This window comes from Cynara cardunculus (genome assembly GCF_001531365.2).
Source record: "Cynara cardunculus var. scolymus isolate 2C chromosome LG 8, CcrdV1, whole genome shotgun sequence".
In the NCBI taxonomy this organism is placed as follows: Eukaryota; Viridiplantae; Streptophyta; class Magnoliopsida; order Asterales; family Asteraceae; genus Cynara; species Cynara cardunculus.
Window position 1 is genome coordinate 14,816,565 of NC_037535.1, and position 15,431 is coordinate 14,831,995.

The following is a 15,431-nucleotide window of genomic DNA, read 5'->3' on the forward strand; positions in this document are numbered from 1 at the left end:
AAAGAGAGAATTCCAACGGGTACATATCAATAGTCCCCGTCTACCGATTTTATATAAGAGTTTGAACGAACCCCCACCAACCGATTTATTGTTGGTATATGGGGAGCTGTAATCGCGGAGCCACCCCAATCGTCCATTTCCAGAATATTCCTAGAAGGGTTTCGTCCCTCTGCTGACATCTGGCAACTCTGTAAATTACGGAAGTGCTACTTGCGAAGGAGGGGGGCGAAACCATAATCGTTTTAGCATTATTGCCGGTTCGTAAGTCACGGATGTGCCGCTTGCAAACCTAGGTTGGAAATGTAAAAAATTGTTGTTTAAGTACGTCTGCAAGTCATGGATGTATGAGTTACGAAGGTAATGATATTTTGATCAGCAAATAGTTAAAAAATAATCAAAATGATTATTTCAATTAATTCTGGTCTAAGATATCTATGGTAACTAAATATGAGTGATGTGAATAATGAAATATAAGTATGAATATATAGCGTTAAAACCCATTGTTATATGATGATCCTCTTGTTTATAACAATTCATAAGATGATACAATAACTTCAAAAAGAGTTGTGTCTTAATAAATTATAATCATATTCTTTACTACAATCTTTTATATTTATTTGTCAATCAAATGAGCAGCGATTGTAAATTACCATTAATTACTACTACGTCATCATAAAATATTTAAGTAATTATTTTCTTTATGATTATACTAGAATGATACTTGCATAATATAGCGAGATACATCTCGATTTAATGTTCATTTTTTTGTGTCAGTCGATATTATAATACGGTTTTATGTGATTTTGATAAAACGATAATGTTTTTATTTTTCGAATAAAATAATAATTTGAAAATATCATAAAAAATTGAAAAAAAAATATTGATATTAGTACAAACTAACTATTTATAATTTCTCATTTTTTCTATATTTCTTTAATTCATTTTTTTTTATTTTTAGTTTAATAACATAATTTTTTATAAATATAATAATCAAGTATTTTGTTGGAAGTCAATGATTATCCTAATTATACTTTAGATTTTTTATATTTAAAATGAGATATTTATCTTTTATTTGATTATGTTTATCTGCAGTTAGTTACACGAATTAAAACATGAAGCTTTAACAAGTTGTATTTACGCACAATTTACTTGTAATCATGAATTTTAAGTAATATGCATCAATAAACAATACTTCTTGAATTTTAAGTAATATACATCAATAAACAATATGAACATAATAAGAATAGCTACTACATGAAAGGAAATTAAAAAAAACATGTATGAACACAATATGAACAGCTTTTGAACAATAGTTCCTTTATTATGAACACATTCAGAAGCGAGCCAATGTTGAGATATGCAGTTAGTGTACATATGAACACAATATAAATACTTGTGAACAATAATCCTTCATTATGAACAATGAGTTTATCCATAATAGCTTGAACGATACCGAAAATTTACTACCGGGTCTCCTCTACCAATCACAAATTCAAAAACATTATAGATAGAAAAATCAATATTATAAAAAAAAACAAGATAAATAATAAATTAACAAAAATCATGGGATTTTTTGATTTTGTAACTCTCAACTAATGATATAAGAGTTACATAAAAAACAAAATTACATATTTACCCTTGTTGTTAAATTATAAGATGAATATGAACCTATATATAAGATGAATTGTCATTGGTTAAAAATGGTTAACAAAGTTAACACAATAAACATAGTTAACATTTTAACCAGACTCTCTCTCTCTCTCTCTCTCTCTCTATATATATATATATATATATGTGTGTGTGTGTGTGTGTATATGTATATATATATATATGTATATGTATATATATATATATGGGATCATTCAAGGGAGAACTATATAGTTTGTGGTAACCGTGAGATCCAATCTCAACCACAAATCACAGGTTAAATTATGAAATTAATAGTTTTGGTAATTTTAATTTAAAATATTAGTTAAGGGCATTTTAGGTATTCTAGATTTCTTCTCTCTCATCTCTCCTCCCTTCTCTCTCCTCTCTCCTCTCTCCTCTCTCCTCTCAACTCTCTCCGTCAAACACCTCCTCTCTCCAACGAACAACATATCAACATATGATACACACTATACACAATGTGATACCTAAGAACTTCTAACAGTAAGACACAAACACAATGTGATAGCACTGAACCCGCTGTGATACACATTGTGATACCCAAAAAATTTAATGCACAAATTCATTGTGATACTAATGTGATACCTACTATGATACCACTTTATTACACCCAAACCCTAAAATTAAAAACAAACCCATATGAAAATTCAAAATTGATCAGAAATTAGATCTGTTTTAAATCTCAGGCATGATTTAGGTTAAGGCTCCGATCAGATGATCTGTGTTGAAACCAAAAACTGAAATCGATCTAGGTGTGTAGAAACCAGATTTGTGTATAGAAATTAATCTAGGCGGGACCTACACCTCAACGTCTTCACAGTGTCCTTATGATTCTTGTGCACACCGACATCCACTATCACCGACTCGCCACCTTCCGCCGGGGGGAACATTCACGATGGAGCACGACGTCCTTGTCTCTCCTTTATCGTGCTCATTTCCATCTCCGACTTAAACTTCATCGGCCCAAACATAAACATCATCTGTCTGGACTTCAAAGACATCGACGCCAGTGCTGTGATGTTCACTTTCTTCCCCGGCGATGAGAAGTTCACGGCATGACGATCCAATGAATGTGAGGTATTCAAATTCCAAAAAGATTTAACATTTAGGGATTTATAAGTTGTAAAATTTACTAATTTACCCTTTGTTTTATTTTAGTAAATAACATTAATTATCTAGAATGATTGGCTCATATTAGACCTTACAGTTACCACAAACTATCTACTTCTTATTTGATTAGACATATATATATATATATATATATATATCACATCCACAAAATGTGTTAACATATCGATGGGTAATTGCATAAATAATTGCTAACAAGCATGTTCTTATTTTCTTAAATTCGATTAGTCATTGAGCCGAATCCATTTAATCCACCGCATATCATAGGATTTGTCAAACTACGTATAATTGTCCATTTAATCCACCGCAGATCATAGGATTTGTCAAACTACGTATAACTGACCCTATAAAGGGCCATTTGCATAATGGAATTCTTTCAAGAACGTTTATTTTGGAATTAATACATGTCCTAACATTAAATTTTAATAAACATTATTAATTATTTAACTTATCACCTACTTTCAGCAATACTTAACTAACTTATTAATCAATAGTAAGTTAGTTGTTAACCATAGTCTTAAGGGACGTTTATCTAAACACTTACTAAAGAGACTATCAAGAGGATTAAATATTATATCTCATATTGATGTACATGGGATTACATTGGTTTATATAATTAGCAGGTATACATGGTAAAAAGAAATAAATGGAATAACTATGGAAAATACAACAACCTTGACCACAAGAATATTTTATAGGATCAAATCAAATATATCAAGTATCCAATTTTGGTTTAGTCGTTATACGCCCTCGCAAGATGGAGGGTCCATCAGATACGCCAATCTTGGACCGAAGATAGAGAAAGGTGTTGCGCCCAAGAGGTTTAGTAAACGCATCAGCAAGTTGATCAGTGGAGCTGATGTGAAGAACATGAAGTGAACCGTTGGCAACATTCTCTCGAACAAAGTGATAATCCAGAGCAACATGCTTCATTTAAGAGCGATAAATTGGATTTGCACAAAGATACGTAGCTCATGTATTGTTACAAAACAGCGCAGTGGGGTTTGTTTTGGAAATGCCAAGATCGGCAAGTAAGTGTTCAACCCACGAGGCTTCAGCAGCAGCATTAGCTAAAGCTTTGTATTCGGACTCTATAGAAAAGCGGGAGACAGATTTCTGTTTAGCAGAGCACCATGAAATTATGTTGGTTCCCAGATGTAAAATGTATGCAGTGGTGGATCGACCATCATTGGCGACTCCCCCCCAGTCGAAGTCGGAGAAGATTTTGAGATCCGGAGACGAGTTCCCCTTCAGAAATAAACCATGATGGATTGTACCTTTTAAGTATCGCAACACATGCTTTAAGGCCTGTTAGTGTATATGAGTGGGCGAATGCATGAACTGAGATAGTCTATTTATTGCAAAGGAGACATTTGGCCTGGTGAAAGCCAAGTATTGCAAGGAGCCGACGAGTTTCCGGTATGGTGTTGGACCTACTTGCGGAGACCCGTCTTCGGGGGTAAGAGTCACTGAATAACTCAATGGGGTTGCCACCTCTTTAGCACCATCAATATGGAATTGAGTGAGAAAATCTTGGATGTGACGATGTTGAGAGAGGAAAAGACCGTGAGAGGTGGGAATAACTTTGATAACAAGAAAATGGTGTAGGGAACCAAGATCTTTGACGGAGAAGCGGTTGGCGAGTGTTTGAACAAAGTGAGAAAGAAAGGCGGGAGTATTGCCGGTAAGAACGATGTCATCGACATAGACCATAAAGAAACAGGTGACTCCCTCGCGGTTGTAGACGAAGAGAGAGGCATCCGCATGGGATTTACGAAAACCGAAGGTAAGAAGAAAGGAGGTGAGTTCCATGTACCAAGCTCATGGGGCATATTTAAGACCGTATAGTGACTTTCGAAGCTTGCAGAGATGGTTCGGGTACTGTAAGTGACTGAAGCCGGGAGGTTGTGACATAAAGACTTCCTCATGGAGGGTACCATGAAGGAAAGCATTGTTACATCTAGTTGTCAGAGAGGCCAATTGTTAGCACGGGCAATGGAAAGAATGATGCAAATGGTGACAGGTTTAGTTATGGGGCTAAAGGTGTCAAAGTAGTCTTTTCCATATAAGCCTTTGGCTACAAGGCGAGCTTTGTATTTGGAAATTGGGTCATTCGTATTGCGTTTGATACAGAAGACCTATTTGCACCCAATGGGGTGATGAGAGGCGCATGGAACGAGCTCCCATGTGCCATTGTGCATGAGAGCATTAAATTCAAGGTCCATAGCTTCGTGCCATTTGGGATCTTTGAGAGATTGATGATGAGTGGTGGGTTCAAGTGTGTGTGGGATGGGATGAGGGGTGGTGGAGTCCACAAATGAAAAGTTGAAGTATTTGGGATTGGGTTTTCTGGAACGAGGAGGTGAAGTAGGAGATGAAGACGAGGAACTGGAGTCCACAAACGGTGAGGCGGGAATGGAGCTGGCGGTTGGCGTAGAGGGCTGATTGGAGAGTGAAGTAGATCCAAGAGTGGAGGGAGTCGGAGACGGAGTGGATAATGGGGAGGCTGGTGTAGCGTCAGCCGGTGGTGATGGTGAGAAGGGAGTAGAAGAGGCAGGCAGTGTGATGGTGGGTAGTTCGGTGGGTTCGGTAGGAGAAGTTGGAAGAAATGGGGATGGAGAGTCTGATGAGGTGGCGGAGGGTTGTAACAGAAAGGTATCGGCAGTGGGAATGGAAGTTGTGGAGGGAAACGTAGATTCAATAAATTCGACATGGCGGGAGTGATATAGGCCGCGAGGTTTGGGATCAAAGCATTTATAGGTGGACTTGGAGGTTGAGTAGCCAAGAAAGATGGATGGCGATGAGCGTGGTTGTAATTTGGATGTGGCATAGGGTCGCAACCACGGGTAGCAAAGACAACCAAAAGGTTTGAGTTTGGTATAGTTAGGTGGCTGTTGAAAGAGTTGGTGAAACGGGGTTTTGTTGTTGAAAACCGGTGTAGGGAGCTGATTGATGAGATAGACAGCAGTCTGGAACGCATGGGACCAAAAGGTTAGAGGAAGATTTGCATAATGGAGAAGGGCAAGATGAGTTTCAACGACATGGCGGTGTCGGCGTTCAACCATGCCGTTTTGTTCAAGGATGTGAGGAGGTGTGGTATAGTGGGAAATGCCATTCTTTTGAAGAAAAGGGAGCAAGCCAAGATACTCTCCTCCATTGTCTGTAAAGAGAGATAGCAGTGGGGTGTTGAAGTATTTTTCTACAAAAGTTTTAAATTGTGGAAAAATGGTTGCAACATCGGATTTCTTTTTCATGGGATAAAGCCAAACATATCTTGAATAATGATCGATAAAGATAACATAGTAGGTAAAATGATCAATCGATTGTTGCACAGGACCCCACACATCAGAATAAACGGTTTGGTACTAATAAGAGAGTTTTGGCCAAAGGGAAATTTGTGGCTTTTATTAATTGAACAAGATGAACAATGCAAACTGGAAACAGAAGTAAATTTGGGATTAAGACCTAAACATGAAATAGGAGACCGAAACACTTTGATGGAGGGGGTGATCAAGTTTGTGATGCCATTAAAGCTGAGAGAAAGAGAGGTGACGTTGAACTGAGGCATGGATGGTAAGGTGGCATGATAGACATCTTCAGTGTTCTCACCCCGCATGAGACGCGCCTCCGTGCATAGATCCTTCACCAAGAAATAATTCAGAAAAAATTCAACCGAAACATGATTAGCTTTACATAATTTTGCAACTAAAACTAGGTTTCAACGTAAGCGAGGGGCATACAACACATTACACAAAGTTAATTGTCGATGTGTTGTGTGAATATATTTGAAGCCAGTATGAGAGATATGTAAACCTTTGCCATCACCAAGAACGATTTCATCAGGGCCTCCATGTTTGGAGACATTGTGAAGTACAGATCGGTCAGATGTCACATGATGAGAGGCACCAGTATCAAACAACCATGTTTGTGGAATCGTGATGAGCCATCGGATGTGGTGACATTTGCAACTGGGTTTAATGATGGAGAGTTGGCAATGGGAATATTGTTGTCTTTAAGAAACCGAGACAACTTTCAGCATTCTTAAGTAGTGTGACAACAGATGGAGCAGAACTGGCAGAAAGAACCATTCCAGTTTTGGCAGCTGTCGATGGAATTGGTGGACCAGTTTGGTCTGTTGTTCCCTTGTTGACGCTGCGGGCCAGAGTTAAAGGGACGTTGATTCCGTTGAAACGAGTTGGAGTTTTGTGGATTGCCTCCTTGTCGAGCAGCATAGTTAGCCGTAGGTACTATGACGTCGATGACTGGTGTAGCTTATTTAAGGCTTGTTTCAAAATCAAGTAGCTTGTCAAAGAGTTCTGGATAAGAGAGTGATTTATCACGAACCTTAATGGTGGCGTTGATGGTGTTATATTCGTCTCCGAGTTGGGAGAGAATGTGAACCATGAGATCTTCTTCTTCAATTGGACTTTGTGCAAGGGCGAGGTCATCGGCTATAGATTTCATATCTTGAAGAAATTCTTGAATCTTGCGGCTTCCTTTCGGATTCTTGACTAACTTGGATTTTAGAGAGATGATGCGACTTCATGAGGCATTTGTGTAGCTGGAGTTAAGACGCTTCCAGGCTCCTTGAGCGGTGGCCGCCGATGAGATGAGAGGATGTATCGGTTCAGAACAGCTTCCTAGAATGGCGCTGATGATAATCTGGTCCTGTCGAAACCAGAATAAATATTCCGGATTCGGCTTGTTGTCAGCCAAGGTTTTCTTTGGTGGTTGTTCTACGTCGTCAATGAAGGATTCAAGTTCTAGGCCGATTAGGGTAGACTCCACCTATTTACGCCATACTAGGAAATTGGTGGAGGTGAGACAGATTGGAAAATGAGTTGAGGCGGTGATTTGGATTGGTGCCATTGATAGTTGATTAGAGGAGGAGATGATTAGGGATCGACTCGTTGGAGATGAATGAGCTCTGATACCATAAAGAGACTATCAAGAGGATTGAATATTATATCTCATATTGATGTATAAGGGATTACATTGGTTTATATAATTAGCAGTTATACATGGTAAAGAGAAATAAATGGGATAACTATGTAAAATACAACAACCTTGACCACAAGAATATTCTAGAGGATCAAATCAAATATATCAAGTATCCGATTTTGTTAGTCGTTATACTTACCTGGTAACCGTTTATCGAGAGTATACTCTAATTTACTTTATAGGGTAAAGTTGTAGTCCATCAAAACGGTATCATATGCAACAATTTACCCGACAATCACTTATGATTTAAGAGTCATCACTCTCATTTAATTAACTGGTAAAACTCTTTATTCTTATCGGGTAAGATACTCGGATCTTACCATGTTCATCCCGTGTAAGGCCCCTTACCCTTATTTTATTATCTTAACTAGTGTGAGAATCACGCGTTGCACAGTGACATAAGTACTTTGGTTAATGATCCGAAAATTGTCTATATAAATATATGTTAGTTGTTAATAGAATCATTAACAAATATTATTCAAATAATTCGAAAAAGTTAATAAAATCTTATTAGTATATATATGTGTGTGTGTATATATATATATATAGAGAGAGAGAGAGAGAGAGAGAGAGAGATATTTGTTTAGGAGTAAAGTTGTAAAATTAAATAAAATGAGTAATAATAACGACAGAGATGTGGATAATTTATGCATTGTTTGTCTGATTGATGATAAATTTTTTATCTTTCTAAAAAAAGAATGATACCTTGGTCGATTTTTATTAAGAAATAAATAAGTGTACATCTTATCGCACAGTAACTAATTATATATAAAAAAAATATGGTAAATAGAAACTTAATCTACAAAAAATATGAAAAGATATTGATCGATCATTAATACATATAAATTACTATAGAGAATTATTATTATTATTATTATTATTATTATTATTATTATTATACGACGAATGATGTCTACAAATAATAAAAACAAATACTCTCTATGACCCAAAGTAAGTGTTTAATTTCAAAAGGTAATGTCTACTTTCTAACTTTGCTCTTAATTATGAGATAAAGAATTTTTATATTTAACCAACCAAAACTTTTCAAATTTCAATTTTATATCTTCTTTTTTTATACTACTAACATCTGTCAAAATTTATTTTCTCTATTAACGTGAGATAACCAACTTTCTAAAAAACATGGTGTCTAGAAGTTATATTTAACCAACCTAAACTTTCAAGTTTCCATACATCATCTCCTCTTTATATACTTAGGTGGCGTTTGGTTCACAAAATATTTTTGGATGTAATGAAATCTGTTAAAGGAATTTGATTTTAAAGGAATTGGAATAGAATGTTGTTAGGTTTGACCACCTGTTTGGTTGGCAGACATTGGAATGAAATCTATTAAGGAATTGGAATCTGTCTGTTTGGTTCATAGAATGTAGCTTTAGAATTGGAATAAAATATTGGTAAATGACTAAAATACCCTTTTTAAATTTTGTTAAACTAAAAATACTTTAATAAAATAATTATTTAATATGTAAAACAATATAAAATACACAACCCAAATATAATCATAATCCAAACGATGTTACTAAATCGACAGTGTGGTCGGTGGTGGTCCACAGTGGTTTAGATGGTGGTGGTCTGCAGTGATTCAGATCGATGGTGGTCCGCAGTGGTTCAGATAGAGGTGGTCAGGCGGTGGTACAGATAGGCGATGCCTGCGGTGGTTGTTCAAATCGATGGTGGTCGGTGGTGTCCGATGGTGATTCAGATCAATGGTAGTCGTCAGTGGTTGGTAGTGATATAGATCGATGGTGGTCCGTTGTGGTTCAGGTGATGATGGTCAATGGTGGTTTAGATCGACGATGCTTCAGATCGGTAGTAGTTGGTGATGGTTCAAATCGATGGTGGTCTGTGGTGGTTCAGATGGCGAGGGTTCACAGTGGTTCAGATCGGGTGGTGGTCTATGGTGGTTCAGATTGACGGTGAATCAGATCAGTGGTGGCTCAGATCAGGGGTGGTTTAGATCGGTGGCAATCGGTGGAGGTGGTTGTGGGTGGTTCAGATCGGTGGTGGTCGTCGACGGTGGTCAACGATGGTTCAGATCGGTCGTAGTCGGTGGTGGTGGTCAGCGGTGGTTCAGATCGATGGTGGTCCATGGTGGTTCAGATGTCGGTTATCGACGGTGGTTTAGATTGACAGTGAATTAGATCAGTGGTGGCTCAGATCGGCAATGGTTCAGATCAGTGGTAGTCGGTGGTGGCGGTCGACGGTGGTTCAGATCGATGGTAGTCGGTGGTGGCGGTCGACGGTGGTTCAGATCGGTGGTAGTCGGTGGTGGCGGTCGACGGTGGTTCAGATCGGTGGTAGTCGGTGGTGGCGGTCGACGGTGGTTCAGAACGGTGGTAGTCGGTGGTGGCGGTCGACGGTGGTTCAGATCGGTGGTAGTCGGTGGTGGCGGTCGGCGGTGGTTCAGATCGGTGGTAGTCGGTGGTGGCGATCGGCGGTGGTTCAGATCGGTGGTAGTCGGTGGTGGCGGTCGGCGGTGGTTCAGATCGGTGGTAGTCGGCGGTGGTTCAGATCGGTGGTTCAGATCAGTGGTAGTGGTCGATGGTGGTTCAGATTGGTGGTGGTGGTCGGCGGTGGTTCAGATCGATGGTAGTCGGTGGTGGTGGTCTGTGGTGGTTCATATCAATAATGGTCGAGAGGTGGTCAACTATGGTCATATTGAGTTTTATGAGATTAGAGTATATTAGGTTAAGGGCATATTTGGAATATTGAAGATAGAGATTCTATTCAATCAAAATACCATGTAGTTGATAAGAAATGTTAAATTTCTTTATTTGTGGAATTTGTAGGATTTTGAAGATTCATTTCGTGAAAAAGAATAAACCAAACGAGGGAATGAAATTTGGTCAATGAAATTCAACATTCTAATTTCATCAAATTCCTCTAGAATCTGCGAACCAAACGCCACCTTATAGTATTTTTGAAACTTTTTTTCTTCTATCAATATGAGATAATCAACTTAACACCACAATTCAAGTTTCGAGAAATTCTCAAATCAGTGTCACATCATTTACCTTTGGTTGTTTCTTTTATATATATATATATATATATATATATATATATACTAGTTGTGTACCCGCGCAATGCGGCGGGAGCCGTGAATTTTAACGATATTGAAGTTTCACGGGTTTTATCGTAGAAGATTTAACGTTGATATAAGTTACACTTGGTCTTTACATATTAATACAATTTGAACAAATAAGAGTTATGATTCTCATTACAGTCTATCGATGAAAAAAATTATATGATTTAAAATCCAATATATTTAGAATCCAATATATGTAAACGACTCCACAAATGTGTTTGATTTACACCAAGAGCAAACACATATGGTTGGAGCAAACGCCGTACCACATAACCAATGGGCCGTTTACCTAAACACTTACCCGGTAAGCGCTTAACGGTAAAATTCAACGTTATCGCTTACTTACCTGGTAAGATTTTAGTCTACCAAAACGACATCGTATGTGACAACTTACCCAATAAGCGATAACCGTGGTAAGAGTTGTCGCTATCACTTACCGGGTAAGACTTTCGGTCATTGCCTTCGCTCTTACCGGGTAATATTCTTGATCTTTGTCATATTCATCTAATGARGTAATATGACTTGATAAGCGCTTACTCGAGTAAGCATTTGATAAACGGTCCCTAAAATTTAAAGAATATAGAGCAACGATATGAGTTTCGTACCAGAATTTGAGCATGGGTAACAGTTTGTAGTCCTCCCTTTACGCTATCACCAGACAAACTTATAAAATATTTTACCTAATTGATCATATGGGTTCAACAAGTGTAATTTTTCTTACACGTAAATTACCATCTTACCTATTTTATGAAAAAATAGTAAAAGATTTTTGGCTTAAAATATATGTTGCTTTAGATATATAATCTCACATTACAACCACAAATAAAAGATACATCAAACATAATCTTTTATATTAAATCTAAAYTKCAAACTTAASAWATGATAMTTTCTTGAAACCAAAAAAAGAAAGCATCATCCCCAGAAATGAAAATGGAAAATTATAAAGGCAATTTCTACATTATATTGATGGTAATCCACTATGTCTCCAAATATCTCYACCCTCATTTAAAAAATTCATCAAAGCATGCAAAATTGAACTGTTTCAACTTTCTTTTCGAATAATTCAAAATCAAACATGTTTTCATTCATCATCTGCGCCACCAGCTGCCGCACTCGGAGCATTCAAACTCTCAATAAGCTTCTCTTTCCTCTCATCATATGTTAGCTTCTTCAGGTTGAACCTAAACCCACAAAAACAACATCAACACACATAATCATCTCTCTGTTTTTATAAACATAATCTTCTGCAAAATTATCTTTTTACCATCAAAAGGACAGATTTTAAAAAATGAGGTTACCTCTTGTGCTCATTTGGAGGCTGTTTCTCCAACTTTCTTTGGGGTTGGATCAGCACGAATGGCTGAATGCACCTTCTTATACAACTCTTCAATGTTTTCCGGGTCAACTCCAGCTTTAATGTATTGAGAGAAGTGAGACTGATAATTTTCCGGCTCATCTTCCATCAAAATCTGCATATAAACCAACTATTTTCAAATGATATGTTCTATTTTCAAAGATGCACTACATCTCTTGTTAAACAAGAGACTCACCCTCATGTAGGAAGCAACATGTCCGCCATAAATGTACTCACGGTGGACATGTTACTTAGAAAAACACAAAAAAAAAAAACAGCAAAACAAGCAGTAGTTTGGGACTGTTTTGATACAAACCAGCAGTAGTTTGCGACTGTTTCTACAKCAAAACAAATTGTAGAAAATTTTAATTTTAGACTGCATATGTATGATAAGCATGTTTGAATTGCTGCTGCTTCATAGACTATAGACATTGGCCAAATTAGCCAAACCAAACAGACCCTAACTTACTCTCATCGAGTTTAGACTTCAAAGTAAACTGGACGTACATGTGAGCTCTTATTGYATATGTCAAAATACATGGAACCCCATTAGATTAAGAGCTCTTACTTGTCGTACTCTAGCCTCTAAAACTATAACTTTATGCATCTTATTTGCAAATTCTATTAAGAGAATTCTGTTTGTATGCCCTAGTGTTAGGAGGAAGCAATTKTAATCCCATATCCTCTATAGCAGTAGAGTTAGAAGGTCTACTTACATCCACYCCACCTCTATGTGGGATATTTCTAGTTTGCTATAGRWGGTTGAAAATGTGAATAAACTATAGCACCCACCTCTATGTGGGATATTTTAGCACCCATTATAAACTATAAAAGGTTGAAAATGTAAAGAAACAAAATATGTTAGTAATCAGGTAGACTACAAAAGCTTGCATATTCATCATGCTTTATACAATAGACCAAAAATTCAACCACTGGTCTTGTGAAGAAAATTTTCTCCAACAAATTAAACACTACAGTACAACAAAAAYCACACCTAAGGAAACTTCAAATTKAATAACAGTYGAATCGCAATACACAATATATGATTTAATCTCTAATTATTTGAATTCACAACATGCATTTAGTAAATTATAACCACCTACATATGAAAAGTGTACCATGAGCACAAAGGAAGGATGTAGAAAATGGGACACAACAAGCAAATAAACAAAAATATACRACTACCATACCATGTGTCTTGCACCTCCCAACTTGTAGATTCTCAAATGTTGCACATAACCTTGATGGTAAATMTTTTWAAGCTTCCTTAGCATCCTCTAGTTCATCCATTCTCAGCATGTATGGTGTAATGATGACATATATGTTCAATATCTCCACGATTGTCTCAAAAGCTGCTATATTCCATCAACTAAAAAGGCACATAAATACTAAAGTATTAACAGTGATGTCTAACATCACCAAAATACATCAAAATCAATTTATTAGTAAGTTGAAGAGACAATTTCACCATGTACATTATATTCACAAATTTTCAAAATCTGGCAATAAAGAGGAAAACATTAAATTTCATTCTAGAAAACAGGCMTTTTGAATGCAATGCAAACAGTTCAAAGCTACGCATAAGCAATATTTAAGATCATTTGGTTTACAAGTGAATGATGAGAACAAAAGAAAAAGGTAACAATACCACTACACCGTTTATCAAATGCAAACCAGGTAAGCACTTATTGGCAAGATACATCACCCTTACCTTATTGTGTATCGACCATCATAATGGATTGTTGGTTAGTGGTTTAAACCAGGTAAGTTCTTAGAATTTTATCATAATCGACCATCATAATGGATTGCCACGATGAATTTCCAATTTTATCATAATCGACCATCATAATGGATTGCCACGATGAATTTCCCTTAAAATTTTATGGACAAAAGCACTCAACCCTTCATATGAACTCATTGTAAACTCAAACTGATATCTAAATGGTAATAAACCATACAAAATCAATAGACAAGACATCTTAATGTACTTATAAAACAATAATAGTGAGTTGTTTAGCTGTTACTTTTCTGGAATTAGGTTCCAGATATAATAGAGCAAACAACAAGCGTACTCGAAATATACTTGATACACTATGAATGCTATGATTTAGAGTTGGTAAATGGAAAAAAGCAGGATTACCGAGTCTATGGCGACCGAGAAATGATTTTCCTCCCCACAACCAGTCCTGCAAACACATATCAATCACATGAATGACCATATGCAGAATCTTATGACAACATCAAATATCAACATGTATTATCTAAACCATATGCACCTACCTATATCATAACTACCTTTTCCTAAAGCAATAATCAAAGAGAACAAATCATCCAAGTTTCTCACATCTTTGCAAAGATTAACAATAAGTGAAGCTTCTATTGACGGAGTTTTAATGGCTCCACGCTCTTTAAGYCGATCCTTCAAACCCAGAGGATTAGTATAACAATTTAAAATCCTCAACCTGTCCAAAAACAAAAACAAATTTCTCAACGTGAAGGAAGCAATTTCATTTTGATATGTGCTATAAAAGCTCCATCATGTCCAATAYTGACTGTTAATTTGAATTATTGCCTCATTCTATGCCCTATTTCTYTGAAATGAAAAACAATCTTAGACAGGAAATAATCATCAATGTAGCAAAAGACTCCTAGATCGAGGAGGGATGGAATGAACCCTAACCATTTACATAATCATAGTTTGGACCGATTACCTAGATTGAGGAGGGATGGAATGAACCCTAACCATTGACAGAACCAGAGTTTGAATCGATTACCTGGATCGAGGAGCGATGGAAGGATCGAGGAGCGATGGAAGGATCGAGAAATCGAGAAGCGTTTGAATAGAGCTTTGAATCATAACCAGAGTTTAAATCATGGAATCCAGCAGAGTTGGAATCGTCGTTTTGGGATGAGAGATGGAGTGCACTCGAGGATGGGAATCGTCGGTTTGGGGAGCGTGAAGGACTGAAGTCTGAAAGAAGAAGGGGAGGCGTGTTGTGGAAGATTATATCTTAAAATAGTGTTGTCAGTTTATTTTATTAAGAAGAGTATTTTGGGTATTTACAATATTAAGACTTTAAGGCTTTGAGTGAATCGGTTTAATAAAGTAGTATATATATATATATATATATATATATATAATGCATTTTTAATCATCATATAAAAAAAAGAACATAT

At 36.8% G+C, this 15,431-nt stretch overlaps 1 pseudogene; it reads right to left on the reverse strand.

Annotated features, from left to right (window-relative positions):
* Positions 1-11,981: 11,981 nt before the first annotated feature.
* On the reverse strand, positions 11,982-14,831 carry LOC112516218 (annotated as a pseudogene).
* Between the last annotated feature and the right edge of the window lie 600 nt (positions 14,832-15,431).